At 42.9% G+C, this 19796-nt stretch overlaps 1 protein-coding gene across 1 annotated transcript in view; it reads right to left on the reverse strand.

Moving 5' to 3' along the window:
* The window catches only part of LOC126246439 (uncharacterized), a 367197-nt gene extending 354281 nt beyond the window's left edge, over positions 1-12916 (reverse strand). The window contains exon 1 of the mRNA XM_049948395.1: positions 12766-12916. The gene's annotated coding sequence lies outside the window, so the exon portion shown is untranslated. The remainder of the gene's footprint in view (positions 1-12765) is intronic.
* Positions 12917-19796: the final 6880 nt, after the last annotated feature.

A 19796-nucleotide genomic window follows, 5' to 3' on the forward strand; every position in this document is an offset into this window, starting at 1 on the left:
AATCTGGCAAGAGGCCACTACAAGGCAGTACCGGCCAAGCCAGGTGGACCAACGTCTTTTTAAGGGGGTGTTACTCCTCCTATGCTCCCATTATTCTGTCGTATGACAGGCAAAATATCGCAGGTCAGGTGGGCGAGTTTTCCTGTGGTGATGCCCGACGTTTTCAAAACAATTCTTTTAAAAGTCTCGTGTTTACAGTTTCTGGTCTGGCGCCAATAGACGTTACGGACTTTGCACACTCAACCTCTTCGTAAACAGAAGTTCATCCCAGGTGTCACGGAACCGTTTAATGAGATGCCTTGCCACTCAATAATCTCAGGAATGTTAATGCGACGATCTTCTACCACGAATTTTGTCGGTCATTTCTTCAAGAGAAACTAAACGAGCTAATGAACGTGTCAAATCTGCAGCGTTCTTATGTTCACCGGGCTAAATACGAATCACCTCCCTTAGAAGAGCATATTGTACGTTTTGGAACCCTCCAAATCTTACATAAGTTTATTTGTAAAGGTCCGTCTTCGCCACAAAAATTGTACATTTCACAATTATTGGTTTCGGTCATTGCCATCTTCACATCTGCTACAAATAGAAAAACAGTGGAAGTTAGCTCAAGTAAAATCTATAAAGGCCTAGTGATACATAAAATATTAAAAATACTGACATGATTAGCAGCCATTGATACCAGACATACATAGTTAAAATATTCTGATATAGGTGTCAACATCAAAATCTACAGGATCTTTCACAATTCATGTTTGGTAGTTCTAGAGGTTGTAGAGGAGACTTATTAGATCAAGTTTTACGTAGGAACCCATGTCCACAAACGTCATCTAACGACGCTTCCGAGCGTAAAAGCTACAGGCGCCGGTGCCTGTATTTCTGTGATGATGTTGCAAACTTTCAAGGACGATAGAGAAGGATGAATGTATCAGTTTAAGGTAAGGGTTCCTGGTCCGGAAACGAACGAGTCGAAAGTTACAAGCGAAAATCGTTCTCATACCTCTGACAGTGGAATACGTGTCCCGGTACTGCTGTTCCTAAACTTGTAGGATAGGCAATTTCCAGAGGTGGCAGTATGGAGTAAAAGAAGAAAAAATGTCAAGTAAAGATGAACTCTAAAATGCGTGGGTTAGGAGCTACGAGCACTTGCTCGGTGGAAGACATGTATTTCACACTAGCGAAGATAAACGAGTGCTCATAGTTCCTCAATATTCGTAATTTATCTGTTGAACGGGAATGACAATGCACACTAACCAGTTCCACCTGCACATGCACAGGGGCACTTTCAGTTGAAACGGCAAACGTTCTCGAAAACAGCTAAAAACAGATGTAAGACTGGCATTGGCTTAAAAACGTTTAGAAAACTGTTTTTGCAGGTTTTCAAGGTCACAGTGACATCTTCAGACCACACTTTTTTTAACGCCAGCGAGCTTAGGGAAATGGATGCTGCTTTTCATCAGAATTTATCCCTTCCGCAATGTGATTTTTTTCTTAAACGCATCCCGATCAAATCAGAAACAAGTTGTTTCTCACCTTGCAACGTCTTATTGTCGCCACTGCGCAGTCAAGTCCACTTAAAATGCGAGGTCTGCAATCCACTCCAGATGTTCTAATTGCGTTTCCTGCTCTTCTTTTTCCTTCATAAATTCAACAATATTGGGTTTTAAATCGAAAAATCGTTCCAGCCGTGTCCCCTGACTTTTAAGCAACGTACTTTCAGTAATATAAAAGGTCTCGAAACTCTTCAATTTATTCCATCGAAAACCCTTGCAATTGACGATGCGAAATGCGTACTACTTCAGAAAATTTGCTATTCGTATCACTAGTTTCATCATGTGTGCCATGTCTGCAAATTTGGCATAAAGTACTTCTTGATGCACATGACAATGAGCCCCATTAGTCGATCGTTGCTTTTTTTTTTTTCATTGTCAACTAAACCTGTAAATTCTTTCTGCATGGTGTTGTAACGTCGTTCCATAGCGAATTTGTGGTACCCGTCGATTATGTGACTGTATGTCGCATAATAGATATTGAGAATTCTTATCTTGCTCTTCCGTCATTCCCACTCATTTTCAACGGCTTGTGACCATTGATCGCTAGACTGCTTCTTTTTGCGCAAAGAACCACTGGAACTATGGCCTTCTGTTCTACCACGAACAAATAGCGAAGGGTTAACAGCGCTGACGCCCCGATTATGTAGAACTGAAGAAAGTCGTTGCGACTAAGGAATGGCGCACCGTAACGCTAAATGAAATGTCACGCTGCGCCGAGTACTTTCGAGCAGTACCGAGAAAAGCCGAGAAGGGCCGAGCTTCGGACCGCGAGCGGCCCTCACATCGCCCTCGGGTGCAATGTTGCACGCCCTGGGCCGTCCGTACCGTAAACGAAGAAACTTGTGGATTCTCTTTTTCACCCAATCTAGTCCGTTCATTATCAAGGCTAGATGTGGTGTTACACGTTATTAGCATGATGTCTGCTGAGGGTGACCAACATTTTCCCCATTGTGCTTAAGACTCTGCTGAGACTCATTTTATCACCAATAAATTGTCTCAAGGGCTGGTGTAGTTTCCCAAGAACTTCCCTCAACTTTCTTTCTATTTTTGCAGAATTTAACATATTTTTATTTAACTGAAAAAATCACAGCACATTACTTGACTATCTATTTCTACCGACTGCTGAGGGTGACCAATATTTTCCCCATCGTGCTTACGACTCTGCTGAGGCTCATTATACCACCAATAAATTGTCTCAAGTGCTGGTGTAGTTTCCCATGAACTTCCCTCAACTTTGTTTCTATTTTTGCAGAATTTAACATATTTTTATTTAACTGAAAAAATCACAGCACATTACTTGACTATCTATTTCTACCGACTGCTGATGGTGACCAATATTTTCCCCATAGTGCTTACGACTCTGCTGAGGCTCATTGTATCACCAATAAATTGTCTCAAGTGCTGGTGTAGTTTCCCATGAACTTCCCTCAACTTTGTTTCTATTTTTGCAGAATTTAACATATTTTTAATTAACTGAAAAAACCACAGCACATTACTTGACTATCTATTTCTACCGACAACTTCAGCAAGCTGTCAAAAACGCGTTACAAAGTTTCAAAAAATGAAACAAAACCGTCGTAATATGCCGACGGCCATGCCGTCTTTCATACCACCACGAAGTACAAAATGACCGAATTTATCATTCAAACTGAATAGTAGAACACGCAAAATCCTTCGACGTCGGCATGGGTCTTGTAAGATACAGTCTCACTCTACACTTAGAAGAACACCTGACGTTGACAGTAATTTTCTAAATTGCAACTTAAAAATTGTCGATATGTGATGGGACATACTCACTTTCAGGGTGCTATTTGAAATTGACATTCGGATACAAGGTTCGTGGACTGATAACAGGTCTGTTCTCGCTTTTAGAAATACGTCATTCTTAGACTCTGTCGTCCGCTGCATATCGTATCGCATGAAGTTCCTGCTACTTTTCCTGTCACCAAATATTCGCGGATGTTTGCGAGAAGGAACTCTTGTAAAGTGACGAGTGTGAAACAGTAGTTTCACTATGAAGAACACAATTTGACTCCTTTCAAACTCCCTCATTTGGCTGTGGGAAGCACGAGTGTATATGACGAGTGTGAAACTGTAGTTTCACTATGAAGAATACAATTTGACTCCTTTCAAACTCCCTCATTTGGCTGTGGGAAGCACGAGTGTATATCCGTCGCCGGCCTCGGTGGCTGAGCGGTTCTAGGCGCGTCAGTCCGGAACCGCGTGACTGCTACGGTCGCAGGTTCGAATCCTGCCTCGGGCATGGATGGGTGTGATGTCCTTAGGTTAGTAAGGTTTAAGTAGTTCTAAGTTCTAGGGGACTGATGACCTAAGATGTTAAGTCCCATAGTACTCAGAGCCATTTGAACCATTTTTTGTATATCCGTGACATCGTTGCCTGCTTACTACACACGTTCACACCACACCGAGCCTTCTGGCTGTGAGCATTCCCTATTAAAGCGTAGACACACATGGCGCTCTGGTAGCTACGCCGCTACGTTGCTGGCGGCGACGTTGAAACCGTTGTCAGTACACTTAACATCCCAGGTGACATACGCCGTCATCGGATCAAAATCGACATCGTCTTTCCAGGTGTACTATCTTTTTTCTGGCAGTGTAAGCTATCGTGAGATAGCAAATGATTGGACAAACACTTACTACCGGTTTTCAAAATTTACCCTGTAGCGTTTCGTGATAACAACGTCTTCTTTCTTACAAAGAATCTGAGTCTCCATTTCACTTTCGTATGTGCTATACCGACTTATTAAGTTCCTTACGAGCGTCTCTAGATCCTTTCGATGGCTGCTCCCAGGTTGCTTGATAACAATTCCAGGCACTGGAACAGTATTCTAGTGTAGGTCGAACAAACGATTTCAACAATGTTTCTTTAACTGATGTATTACAGTTATTAAAATCCTCCTATCAACCTCAACCTTCAGTTAGCCTTCTATGTGGCTGCTTTCGAGAGGGCATACCACTTGAAGTCGCTTCATATAATTAGCCTATACTCAATGTGTCAGGCTCCAGGACTTTACCGATAATTGTATTATGTGAGTCAGTGAATAATCAATAACCCTTATTCGAGTTAAACATTTCCGCTGACCTTCCCTATCATTTGCCAGTCCGAGCTTGTTCTCGTAGAATGAATTCGTCGTCGACGAAACACTCAAACCTAATAAGGAATAAAGTATATCTCGTTGGCTGAGCAACTGCTAAATGAAATGAAATGAACGTATGGCATCGTTGGCCGGGAAGCCCCTATTCGGGCAAGTTCAGCCGCCAATGCAAGTCTTATTTCATTCGACGCCACAGTGGTTGACTTGCGCGCCGGCGATGAGGATGAAATGATGATGACGACAACACACCACCCAGTCCCCGTGCGGAGGAAATCTCCAACCCGGCCGGGAATCGAACCCGGGCCCGCTTGCATGGGAGGCGAGCACTTTACCACCCAGCTAAGCAGGCGGACAACTGCTAAATAAACAAGCGTCAATACCTCCTGTGGTAGATACATAACACCTGAGTCTCAGTTGATGATTAAAATGAGAAGTACTTACAGGATTTTTAATGTCTCGAAACATTTCATTTGGACAAAGAGGAACAGCCGTTGTTGACTAAAGGCATTTTACAAGACCGGGAGCGTTATGGTGTGTAAACGCAAAGACAATCACTTGAAATCAGTTTGCTCTTTATTGAACAGCTTTGCGTTTGTGAAACCTGGTAACTGCAATAGGAGAGCTGGTGCAAGGAGCAGGAAGCACCAAACTATAGAGTCGTGAGAAGAAGCTTTACGAGGGGTAGTCATAAGGTCTTAATTATCCACTTGAAAAAATAAAACTATATAATTAATTTTTGTGTATTCACAGGTACGTGCTTGCAGTCCTCGAGTATATTGAAATCCCCACGTCGCACTACATGAAGACGCCACTAGAGCACTGGCTCCCAACTTAGGGGTAATTACTCCCTGAGGGGGAAAATGAAGTTTACTGAGTAGTAAAAACCAAAACGATTTGACTGTCTTTGCCATGATACTAAATTATTTTCGAAAGATCTCTATAATTAGCACTTGAATATTGATTACGCAACTTACACAATGCTGGTTGTTCCTGACATAGACCACCCACGACACTTTGTACCATACATCGATTATGGTAAAAGTGAGGTATAAGCGTAACAAATGCTAAATGTCTCACGAAAATGTATTCTGTATGCTGTAGATACTTCCAGCAATAGCTTCGAAACACATAAATGAACTGACTGCCAGCAAGACATAACAGTAACTATTATACATGAGGACTATTATACTGCTATGCACAGTTTTTTGTTATTATTATTAGTGTGGCCAGACACAAAACATTGGCAGCCTGGATTCTTACAATTTCTGTCAGTTTAGGAATATGTAGTCCAAAAATATTATCTTCACACAACACAACCCATTACCACGCCGCCTAATTCGGTGTACGAAAACCGTCAGTACTGAAAAGAGTTTCCAATCGTCTCGGGATGGATAAAGACAGGACGTGTATGACTTTCAAGGAATATTATTCTTCCTGCAAAATAGTGGCACGTACAGGTAACAAACAGTCTGACAACAAAACGCCCATCTACATTTTCCCAAGACTGTTTCGACTGCACTGTAGATGTTTCGCTTGGAAGCCCTTACACTTCCTCCTTAGAGTTGCAATTCCTGCCCATGCGATTGCCACATTCTTGGAGGACTGACAAAGACATTCGTGATCGCTGATTTGCTTCGGGCGAAGAGCAGCACGCCTGGGTGCAATCACGTTTCCGTAGGCAACGGCACACATTTTTCCATGGAGGCACTGACCGTCTTGTCTCACAATGGGATAAATGTATTAACAGCTGTAGGGATTAATTTTCTTACAATAAACAGTTTACTTGTTTTTTTCCCATCTGCTTCGTTTTCATTTGACTACCTTTTACACAAATATTAATTCTGCCAGTATATTTGCAGCGCATGCATCGCAGTTATGTATGCCTACCAGTCCCATCTCATAAACAGAAAATAAAACATGGGAAAGGATTATGATTTCTGGTACGACCTGTCCTCGGACGGCAATGATGTGCTGTCATTAATGTCTCCAGCACATGTAGCGCGTATTTAACGCCACATCGAACGTTTTTTAATGAACGAATATATGGTCAACCAAACGTGCTCTGATTTTAGCTGAATGTAACAAGAGCGACGCAGCAACAAAAAAAAAAAAAAAAAAAAAAAAAAAAAAAAAAAAAAAAAAAAAAAAAACAACGTGAAACGTGAAAGGTAAAGTGAGACTACGGCATGTGGAGGTAAGTAGGCTATCCCGTATGAAGTGTGTCAGATACAAGCAAATATATGAACATAGGAGTATCGTATCATTAGTCTCACACCACGTATTCTGTGCGAACAGTTTATCGAATAAAATTAAAAGCTTTCATGATTTTCTTTAATTATTCATATTAATATCAAACTCAGATAGCTAAACGTGCTAGTGACTGCCCACTATAACACATATAACGTAAGTTATTCAAGTTACCTTAAGTTTTATTTTGACGTTCGAAGAGGATTTTGGACACACTACATGCCTGATCTCATTCTTTTAGGCCTCATTCTTCGTTCGTGTCCCATATGTACAGTGCAGTTTAATTGCTTTCTCATTTCAGATTCATAAGACAGCTAAAAAAAGCGGCTTGAACTACTTCAAAATTAGCTTTACATCAAACTGTTAAATTTCTCGTGATCAGAATGTTTCCTGCGTTTTTCTGAGGCTGGTTCCCCCTTCTTTCATAATCGCTCTACAAGAACGATCAGTCAATTCGTGCAGCTGACTTCTGCAGTTAACCACTTAACTGGAAAGCCTTCGTAGCTGGTTTAGCAAAAGATGTATATCTGAATCTGATAAATAAACTCTCGAGGAAAAGACAACAAACAGCAAAAGATGATTCGCGGTGTCTGTTGCCCGCCATGCGCTCCAACAGACCAGGTTCTTCGCAGCAGGCGACTGTCTGCTTATTCAGTAACCACACGTTTTGAATTGCGCTCCGAATCGTATTAGAGAGATATACAGTTTATTTATTGTTTTAAATCTGCAGTAGCTTCGACTCTTAGTTTTCTCATAACACTTCTGCAGGTTTGTACTAAACAGTGTTGCGCACACAAAATGAGCTTCTTTACTGCATACATTGCAATGTGCTATAAATGCACCGCGCGTAAATCTTTCGTATTGTAAAAGTCAGTTTTAAACACTGCATCTGTCACTTGCTAGTAAGGACGAAATTTATTCCGTTTGATTCTAAGTACCTCTGCAACTCGAGTGTCAGAAAATCTCAGTATTCACATCGTGACCGTTCTGGCGCGGCTTTTCGTCTAGTCCACAATTTACACTCTCGTATAAACCCATTTTCTGTGGTGCTGATCTGCCACTGTATTTATCATGTCAGTAAGATTCGCGGTTCTCTTCATATTTATGGCATTCCTGATAGCTTTACAGAACAGATTCCAAGCCATGGTACCAGCTTACACTGTGATTGAGAGGAAGCGCTGACAGGCACACACAGACACACACACACACACACACACACACACACACACACACACACGTATGTGTATATTAGCGTACAGGGTGTCTCTCCTAACAGCTATCACGCACATTTTCTCTGGTGTTTCGGCAGATAGTGGCAATTTGGGTTTTGTAATGTGTAGCTAGAGTCAGCCCAGACAAGTACTGATTGCCACGTCTTTCATGCGACGTCCAGCATCGATGTAAAAGCGTCGACTTGTTTCCTGTTCCAAGTAACATGATTTTTAAATCAGAATTTTACTTGCCTATTCGACAGAGCGGTCCCAAATGAGTCTAGTGCGATATTCCTATTATCGGCGTGTATTAACAGGAACAGTAAAACACGCAGAATAACCAGTACTGCAGCAGCAGCAGTACTGCCCTAGCACGTACAGACTGTTACCGCATCAGCGCTGCTCGGTCGCAATACCAGTTTACTCCTCGTGTTTTATTGTTGCTGTGCATACAAATCGATAATACGATTATCGCACAAGACTGATTTGGGACCACTCAGTCCAGTGAACACGTTTGTAACGGGAAACAAACTGACGCTTTCCATAAAAACTGGGCACTACACGAGAGACATAATGAGCATTCAAACTTCCTCACAGATTCAAACTCTGTGCCGGACCGAGACTCGAACTCGTGACCTTTGCCTTTCGCGGGCAAGTACCCTACAAAGTTTTTTTTTTTTTTTAATCTCATTTTGTTCGATATTGTTCGTTGAATTTGTTCGAGGCGGACGTCCGATGGCACCCATTTAGGTTCGTCGTTGATCCATTCACTCAGTTTTTTTGTTACAGAGGGTAGCTAATCCTCTGACCGAACACGCTGAGCTACCGTGCCGGCTGCCAACTGAGCCACCCAAGCACGACTCACGCCCCGTCCTCACACCTTTACTTCTGCCAGTACCTCGCCTCCTACCTTCCAAACTTTACAGAAGTTCTCCTGCGAACCTTGCAGAACCAGCACTCCTGAAAGAAAGGATATTGCGGAGACATGGCTTAGCCACAGCCTGGGGGATGTTTCCAGAATGAGATTTTCACTCTGCACGCAAAGGTCCCGAGTTCGAGTCTCGGTCCGGCACACAGTTTTAATCTGCCAGGAAGTTTCATATCAGGGCACACTCCGTTGCAGAGTAAAAATCTCATTCTGGAAACATCCCCTAGGCTGTGGCTAAGCCCTGTCACCGCAATATCCTTTCTTTCAGGAATGTTAGTTCGGCAAGGTTCGCAGGAGAGCTTCTATAAAGTTTGGAAGGTAGGAGGCGAGGTACTGGCAGAAGTAAAGCTGTGAGGACTGGGCGTGAATCGTGCTTGGATAGCTCAGTTGGTAGAGCACTTGCCCGAGAAAGACAAAGGTTCCGAGTTTCCCTCTGTAATAAAAAAACTGAGTTAATGCATCAACGATGAACTGAAACGGGTGTCTTGCGACGTCCGCCCGTGCAGATGAAACGAACGAAAACGATCAAAATGAGATAAAAAAAAAACAGGTTCGAGCCTCGGTCCGGCACACAGTTTTAATCTGCCAGGAAGTTTCATATCAGCGCACACTCCGCTGCAGAGTGAAAATCTCATTCTGATAATGAACATTATTTGTTTGGCTGACTCCATCTTCACATTCCAAGAACTAAATTGCAAATATCTGCCGAAACACTAGAGAAAATGCGCCTGGCGACCAACATCCAGTGTAAGCAACAGATTATCTAAATCTTCTTTTGTTTATCATCGATAATGATTTAATGTCTGTTGAACAACAGTTTCTGGACCATTTCTTGATAAGTGTCACATTTATTGAAGACTGGTGCTTTATAACTATAGAGACAAAGTAAGATCAAAAACAGACAGAAATAATTTGTACACTATACAACTTATTATGTGCGCATTTCCAAGTCCTGTTTAGTAGTTGTGTACAAATACAAAATAACAGCAATTATCGCAGAACTATTCAGGGTTGGTAAATAAACCTTACATTTTCTGCGGAGTAAACTAGACTTGTCCCAAACATGTACGTTAGTTTTCAACACCACGGTTTCCAGAGGCACAGTCCTATAGGAAAAGGCATCCTCTTGTCTTCCTCCGACTTTGAACTGACTTATCCAACCAATGACGGATGGGAGCTGCGGTTAAAGTGGACTCCAAACCATGGTGTAACTTGTCATTTTTCAGTATGCCTAGGTAAGAGAAGTGATCGGTCAGTGAAGAAATCCGCGGCCCTCTGTTGTCTGACTATTATCCACAGAGAAATAAGGTCTTTATTGATTGACATTTATAGTTAACCACAGACACATCGATACGAAAAAAATCCTAAATCTTTTGTAGAAACTGAAACTGATTATCAGGTATAAGTACAGAAATAGACACGCAAGCTCGCTTAGGACAAATTGGAAAATCAGCCTAAGCTTTTCATAGAAACCACTCCAATATTTTGCCTTAAGTTATTGAAGAAAACAAAGGAAAATCCAGTTCTGGATGGCTGGAAAGTAATCGAAACACAGTTTTCTCCCGAATAGTAGTCCATAGTCTAACCACTGCGCCACCTCACTAGGCAATGTCTTTGCTGTTTTCTGGCTGAAACATGAGGAACTTCCCACAATAAAGGAGACCTGGGAACTTGCAGAAATATCCTCCAGTGAACTCAGAAGGGCCGCTTTCATTCTTTGTTAACGAAAACAGTGTTTCAAGACAAAACCAAAAGGAATAATATTTTTCTTGTACTAAAGATAAGTGAAGCGAGGCTACAGAAAGCAGATGTATCTTTATTATATGTAGTTCGACACCGATGCATATAGAAAAAAATTAATACACTGTTCGTTACATACCAATACCTAAACTGTACATGTTGCGTCTACGTTTTGTGTGCTCTTTCTTATGATGTATAAGGGGCACTCAAATGAAAACGAGACAGATCGAAACTGATCAAGTAAACTGTTCATTATTTCAAAAGTAATGGCCATAATTGTCAATATATTTATCCCACAGTTAGACAAGAAGGTCAATGCCTTCAAAAATGTTTACTGGTGCCTACGAACAATGCACGTTCCCAGGAATGCACCTCTTTGCCACGATTCTTTCGACTACGATGTAGAAGTTCCACTGGGAAGCCCTTACACATTATTCACAAAGTCCCAATCTCTTCACATGCGATTTCCATATTTTTGGAGCCCGGAAGAAAGACATTCGTGCCTGTCGATTTGATTTCGAAGAGAGATGCGTACGCTTGGGTAGGATCGTGATTCCGAAGGGAACCGCAAGCATTTTTCCATAAAGGCACTGACCGTCTTGCCTCATGGTAGAATAAATGTATTAACAGTTATGGGGACTACTTTTGAAATAATAGTTTACTTGTTTCCATCTGACTCGTTTTCATTTGACAGCCCCTTATATAACGTGTATCCTGCCTAGATTTTTACAGTACTGTTCCCAGAGTTCATCAGATAATTTCCAGAGTTTCCAGATTCCATGCTGATATTTGAAAATCTATTTTCTGTCATCATGTTAGATAACATTAACATACAGAATCTGTGATCGTACAAGTTGTCCAGTACTATTATGGCCAATACAGAGCAGCTGCGGAAACGCTACTGTGTTGTAGAAATACACTCACGAACGACCGCTCACAAGAGACACACACACATATATATAAAGACGAAAAGAAAGTGAGAGAGAAAAGACTGAGAGAAAAGCCATAACCATGTATCACGTTTAGTACGGTGATTCAGGAGCTAATGATACGTTGATGCTAACATTCCAAGTAAAACAATGAAACAAACAAGGACTAAAATAGCGGTCGCCAACTGTCTTCAAGCTTAGCTAATTATGTTCTTTTGTTGCGGACGAGTCGGGCGTGAATTACGTTATAAATAACGAAGCTTACGCCGATGGTTGTGTATCAAGATTGGCAATTAAATTAAAAATGAATACAATCAAAGATACGCTGTAAACGTGTGTAATTGCGCTGTTGCCTCTAATTCGAGTTCGTTGTGTCACAGGAATTTTACAGCTAATATACGATTGCTCATCGTGTCGCAAGTATATATAAAAGTTATTACATTTATTTTGACAGCACTCGCACAAAGACAACTGCAACACCTTAGTCTACTATTTAATTAAATCTGGTTGTTTCCTCCTCTGAAATCTAAAATCTAAAACAGTGTGTAGTGGAGGGAAGTATCACTAGTTGGTAACAGCGAACTCATTATTATAATCGATAGAACATCGCATCGAAAAAACGTGTAAAATTAAACAAAGTCTTAATCATTCAATTGTGGTTGTGTGTCACTGAAAATCTAATAGTACGATAGTGCTCAATGCACACGCTGTGAAACCTCTTGGGAATCATGAAATGGTGCGTAGCATTCTTGGCGTGGAGAGGAGGAAAAAAAGAGGGAAGTGTAGCCAGCGCCACGGTATCTAGAAGGCACGCAGTCTTGACCCAAATCCTTGAGATGGGCTATTCTTTCGGAACCGCGGAGTCTCGGAAAAACATTTGCCACATAACGGGGAAAGCCGGTTATTTTTGAGAACATTATTAATACAAAGTGTGTCAGAGGCGAGCGTACCCCCACTCGTGGCGTGGCGTGTCGCGGCGCGCCGCAGTTGGCAGCACTGGAACGAGACGTAGCGCGTCCGCAGAGCGTAGTCGGCCCTTACCTTTCAGAGCAGGCGGCGGCGGTGGACGAGCAGCTCGTGCGCTTCTCTGCCGCGAGGGACTAAAAATCTCGAATTATGCCCTCTTCGCTTCCCATTAGATTACAAGAGGACGTGGGAGGCTCTGTTCTCGGAGCGCAGGAGTAGGGGCGTCGGCGTCGGCGTCCGCTAAATTTAGCCGCAGACGCACAGTGTTAGATTTCTGCCTCGCATGCAGCCGGCCGCTCGGACACCGATTGGCCGGGCCTCTGAGTCACATGATACCGGTGCTGCCAATCGGCCTCGGGGCAGTCGCTAATGTCCTGCCTGCGAACGACTTCGCATCGCTGCCCCTTTGTTGTTTCTGCGAACGGCCCGAAGGAAGAGAAAGGTCAAAACCAATGGAGTCCCGCAGGAAGAGGCCATACATCGCGACCAACTGATTGCGAAGATCTTTCGCGTAATATTGAGGGCCACACGAAAGAAATTACTTTGCAAAGTCTTAGTCAGACGTAGACACTTGGGTTAAATATCTAGGAGTAAAGTTGCGAAGCATTATGAAATGGAACGAGCAAGTAAGGACGTTAGCAGGGAATAAAAAAAAATCGAATCAAAACACCTCCAGCCACCTAAATTTCCAGTTGGTATTTTATTTGAGCAACCAGTTTCAGCGTAACATTACCTTTGCCACACGCAGTCTTGACCCAATGTTAAATACAGGCTCCCAGGTAGATGCTATTTTCCTTGACTTCCGGAAGGCGTTCAATACAGTTCCGAATTGTCGCCTGATAAACAAAGTAAGAGCCTACGGAATATCAGACCAGCTGTGTGGCTGGATTGAAGAGTTTTTAGCTAACAGAACACAGCATGTTGTTCTCAATGGAGAGACGTGTACAGACGTTAAGGTAACCTCTGGCGTGCCACAGGGGAGTGTTGTGGGACCATTGCTTTTCACAATATATATAAATGACCTAGTAGATAATGTCGGAAGTTCCATGCGGCTTTTCGCGGATGATGCTGTAGTATACAGAGAAGTTGCAGCATTAGAAAATTGCAGCGAAATGCAGGAAGATCTGCAGCGGATAGGCACTTGGTGCAGGGAGTGGCAACTGACCCTTAACATAGACAAATGTAATGTATTGCGAATACATAGAAAGAAGGATCCTTTATTGTATGATTATATGATAGCGGAACTAACACTGGTAGCAGTTACTTCTGTAAAATATCTGGGAGTATGCGTACGGAACGATTTGAAGTGGAATGATCGTATAAAATTAATTGTTGGTAAGGCGGGTACCAGGTTGAGATTCATTGGGAGAGTCCTTAGAAAATGTAGTCCATCAACAAAGGAGGTGGCTTACAAAACACTTGTTCGATCTATACTTGAGTATTGCTCATCAGTGTGGGATCCGTACCAGGTCGGGTTGACGGAGGAGATAGAGAAGATCCAAAGAAGAGCGGCGCCTTTCGTCACAGGGTTATTTGGTAAGCGTGATAGCGTTAAAAAAATGGTTCAAATGGCTCTGAGAACTATGGGACTTAACATCTATGGTCATCAGTCCCCTAGAACGAAGAACTACTTAAACCTAACTAACCTAAGGACATCACACAACACCCAGTCATCACGAGGCAGAGTGATAGCGTTACGGAGATGTTTAGCAAACTCAAGCGGCAGACTCTGCAAGAAAGGCGCTCTACATCGTGGTGTAGCTTGCTGTCCAGGTTTCGAGAGGGTGCGTTTCTGGATGAGGTATCGAATATATTGCTTCCCCCTACTTATACCTCCCGGGGAGATCATGAATGTAAAATTAGAGAGATTCGAGCGCGCACGGATTCTCTCCGGCAGTCGTTCTTCCCGCGAACCATACGCGACTGGAACAGGAAAGGGAGGTAATGACAGTGGCACGTTAAGTGCCCTCCGCCACACACCGTTGGGTGGCTTGCGGAGTATAAATGTAGATGTAGATGTAGATGTACCTTCAGTTCCCCTGACCGACGTGCAGGACGAATCCCATCTTTGTTCCAGCCAAAATAGGGGCCAGCATTCAGTGACTGGTATCCATAGATTTTTTACCAGCGATCACTTGCCAACTTGCTTTCTTCGATTTTGACTGAAGCAGAGATGGGATTCGTCCTACACGTCGGTCAGGGGGCCTGAAGGTTATGTAATGTAGCACTGAAACTGGCTGCTCAAATAAAGTAACAAGTAGCCATTCAGGCGGCTGAAGATGTTTTGATTGAAGTGAAGGCTGACAAACGAACAAGTGAATGGGTAAAGTGAGTATACCGTTAAGTTCAGACCTCAAATGCTGCTGCCCTACATATTGATAATAATGTTTTTGATAGTGCTATACGTGAAGCTACACAATACCATTGCAGTAACATAGGAAAAAACGTAAAAATTGCTTTATGTATGCTCCATGCTCCCAGGCGGATGGGTGTTTGTAGTACCAGGTCGAATCGTACTACATTGTTTTAAGGGGGCGTGTATGCAGCACTAAGCCCACACGTGCTTGGCAATTATTGAGGAAGAAAGATTGGGTTTAATTAGTATTCTGTTTGTGACATTAAGACACTGTCTTCAATATACTGTTAAGTTCAGTCCCCAAACATTGATGTCCTGTATGCATCTACGAGTATTTCTGTCAAGGAGTTGTGTATTGAAACAGCCACTTTTTATAAGTGCAACCGATAACGAAGTGTGGCAAATACAAGATGGCAGCTTACTGTAGATTTCAAATACGGAAATACTGTGCAGTGGAGATGAGGTATCATTCCCGAGACTTCCAGTGATTTGAGAATATCACTAACTAAATACGTAAATGTAGTATAGTTGAGAGATGAAGTACCGCTAAATATGTGAAATTATCGTACAGCTCAAAGCTACCACCGTAAGGAGTTAGTTCTTCGACACTTTCCCCATATGGTGTTTCACAGTCCATTTTTCTGATACATTCGTCTGTTCAGGATGATGACGTGAATAAAGCGACGTATAATGTTTACTCTGTGTGGCTGACTGATCGCATGTTTCGGATTTCTATTGAAACAATTCAACTTTGCTCACGATTTTTCGACAGACGACTTAGTTGTCTTCTTAAGGGGGGACGTTGATGAAATTGACAAAAACTGTCAATTTTGGATTTATTTTTTATTTGTTAGTACAACTCATAGACAATAAGTTCCCAAAGCTTAAATGTTGAAATCGTATCAAAAGTGCCTGAAAATTAATTAAAAGTGTGACGCGGCCTCCCTGCCACGCCCACGTTTTGAAGCAGCACTTCAATACCAGCTCAGTGTACAACGATTCTGTGTATTACTTTCAACCAAACGTGTGAGGGATACATCTAGAACGCCGTGATACATACTCTTTGGTTTCATAGATCATCTTTGGCCGATCCTGCACTTCTCAAAAAGTGTGTTCATGGCAAAACCCAAATTCCAAATAAGTCTCTAAATTCACTCATATGGAAACGATGCCCTAAAAACACATTTGCACCTGCTACAGTTGTCAGAATTGCAACTTATGATGCAGTTATTGTATTTAATGATGGGAACGTTGGGAGGATAATGTATTAGAAAGAATGGGCTTCAAGATAGGAAATTTTACTCAAGACATCCTGAGAAATATAGATTTACAGCGCGTCTCTGAAGCTGAAAAGTCAGTTGAAGACCTCGTAAAGGAAAGAAGACAGACAACAAGAAACCAGAAAAGAAGCCTTGAAGGGAAAGACGACCCAGAGTACAAATGCGGTGCCTTCTGATGAAGTGACATAAGGAAAAAAGTTAGGTTGAACTTTAAATTGCGTTTCTTGGAAAGTTTGTTTTTTTAAGTTTATGTACCTTTTTCTCAGATTCTATAAATGCTAGAATTATGAAATTTTGTACACACATTTCTGTAAACTTAATAAACGTTGCCTAAAGAGCAAATTTTGAAATTCTGACTGCAAGCCGAGATATGGGCCAAAGTGCTTGGAATTTTGCATGAATTTAAAATTGTACTTGTGGAATTATAAGTTAAAAATTATGAAAATTCTCCTATTTGACCTATTCCAAGAGAAGCTTACAACATATAAAGAGATGAAATAGAGAAATTTTTGTAGAAATCTCTTGAACACTTTCTGCGAATAAGGAACGTACATTATTTTATGAAAATAAAACTTCAAATTTCATTAAAGAAAGTTGAATATATATAATCAAAGGATTTTATATGTAAATGTGTTACTTTCATGTAAAGCGTGATACAAAATTTCATTGCCGTATCTCCAAGACTGTGGATTTGGTGCATTTTTGAAATAGTGTGTATTTTTCATCAACGTCCCCCCTTAAAGTGTTCCGAGCCGTGATATTATGAGCGTTAATCTAAGTGACACTATTTCTATTTCAAAATGAGATCTACATTTAGTTGACAAAAGACGTGGGATGGCGATATGCACGTACAGGGTGAGCATTCATAAAACCTGCAAACTACAGGGACGGATTCCTGATTGGAAATGGAGGATAAAAGGTCCTATGATTGCATTGTTGCCACCGCAGATGGAGCTGACGAGTGACAGTTCTTCTGACCACGTGCCTTGTGTGTTCCCTTCGTCAGAAAAGTTCCAGGACATTTTTTTTTTTATTTCTGAGTTTGCAATACTGAAATGAAACAAGTGTTATTTTTATGTTACCTGGTATGTGTGCGTCCTTGAAGTGACCTTGGCCATGTTTCTGCACAAACTAACTAGGTGGCAGGGCTGTGCTTAAGTACGTACTGGGTTCTTATCGTTTAAGTTACAGTGATAATGGATGCCGATTAAGAGCAAAGAGTGAACATTACGTTCTGCGTTAAGCACGTAAAAACCTCATATGAAACATGGACAATGATTAAGCAAACACATGCAGGCGAGGCACTTTCAAGAAGTCATGTTCTCGAGAGGCACAGAATGTTTTGTGAAGGCGGAGGTTCAGTGCAAGACGATCCCAGAGCTGGACGCCCGTCTACAGCGCATACCGATGCAAACGTGGAGCCGTGAAAGGTAGTCATTGCAAGAAGACCGTCATGTAACTGTGCATGTGATTTCGGAGGAACTTAATTTGACTTGCGATGTGTGTCATAAAATTTTACGCGAAGCTTTAGGAAAACGGAAACTTAATGCAAGACTCGTCCCTCTCACACTAACAAATGGCTCTGAGCAGTATGGGACTTAACATCTGAGGTCATCAGTCCTCTAGAACTTAGAACTACTTAAACCTAACTAACCTAAGGACATCACACACATCAATGCCCGAGGCAGAATTTGAACCTGCGGCCGCAGCGGTCGCGCGGTTCCAGACTGAAGCGCCTAGAACCGTTCGGCCACACTGGCCGCCTTCTCACACTAACAGACGAACAGAAAGAGGAAAGACCAAGAATTTCTGCTGAACTACGGGATAGAGCCAGTCGTGGTCCCACATTTCTGGTAAAGATTGTTGCTACGGATGAAAGTTTGTGCTACCAGTATGACCCTCACTCGAAGCGTCAAAGTACTGAACGCCGGAGTCCTGGATCACCAGCCTCGAAGAAAGTCAAACGACAACCTTCGAGAACAAAGACAATGTTGATCGCAATAATTGATAATACAGGATTAGTTCACCATGAGTATGTTCCTCCAGGTCAAACAGATAACCAAACTCCTTATTTCGAAGTCTCGAAAAGTTTTGACGTCGCCGCCCTGAGTTGTGACATTCTCGGGACTGGTTCTTAGTGCTTTATGTGTTACCCATATCTGACCAGACATTCCACTATTGCCATCTCACATCCGCCATATTCGCCCGACCTCTCGCCTTGCGGTTTTTTCTTGTTTCTACGCGTGAAAAAGCTTCATCGGGATATCGTAGACATTCAGTAGAGTGTGATGTCCGCCCTCGGTAGCTGAATGGTCAGCGTGACTGATTGTCAATCCTCTGGGCCCGGGTTCGATTCCCGGCTGGGTCAGGGAATTTTCTCCGCCCATCAACATCCTGTCATCCTCATCCACTGCCGGTCGCCGAAGTGGCGTCAACTTGTAAGACCAGCACCCGTCGAACGGCCTGCCCGACGGGGAGCCCTAGCTATACGCTTAAGTGTGGCGCATCGCAGTTGCAAAGTTCCTTGCTTGCTTCCAAGACCTCCAGAAACTTCGGCAGCTGTGTATAGATAGCCAAGGGAAATCACCTGTCCTTGAACTTTTCTGACAAAGTGACTATAATACACTCCTGGAAATTGAAATAAGAACACCGTGAATTCATTGTCCCAGGAAGGGGAAACTTTATTGACACATTCCTGGGGTCAGATACATCACATGATCACACTGACAGAACCACAGGCACATAGACACAGGCAACAGAGCATGCACAATGTCGGCACTAGTACAGTGTATATCCACCTTTCGCAGCAATGCAGGCTGCTATTCTCCCATGGAGACGATCGTAGAGATGCTGGATGTAGTCCTGTGGAACGGCTTGCCATGCCATTTCCACCTGGCGCCTCAGTTGGACCAGCGTTCGTGTTGGACGTGCAGACCGCGTGAGACGACGCTTCATCCAGTCCCAAACATGCTCAATGGGGGACAGATCCGGAGATCTTGCTGGCCAGGGTAGTTGACTTACACCTTCTAGAGCACGTTGGGTGGCACGGGATACATGCGGACGTGCATTGTCCTGTTGGAACAGCAAGTTCCCTTGCCGGTCTAGGAATGGTAGAACGATGGGTTCGATGACGGTTTGGATGTACCGTGCACTATTCAGTGTCCCCTCGACGATCACCAGTGGTGTACGGCCAGTGTAGGAGATCGCTCCCCACACCATGATGCCGGGTGTTGGCCCTGTGTGCCTCGGTCGTATGCAGTCCTGATTGTGGCGCTCGCCTGCACGGCGCCAAACACGCATACGACCATCATTGGCACCAAGGCAGAAGCGACTCTCATCGCTGAAGACGACACGTCTCCATTCGTCCCTCAATTCACGCCTGTCGCGACACCACTGGAGGCGGGCTGCACGATGTTGGGGCGTGAGCGGAAGACGGCCTAACGGTGTGCGGGACCGTAGCCCAGCTTCAT

Source organism: Schistocerca nitens, chromosome 1 (assembly GCF_023898315.1).
Source record: "Schistocerca nitens isolate TAMUIC-IGC-003100 chromosome 1, iqSchNite1.1, whole genome shotgun sequence".
Classification (NCBI taxonomy): Eukaryota; Metazoa; Arthropoda; class Insecta; order Orthoptera; family Acrididae; genus Schistocerca; species Schistocerca nitens.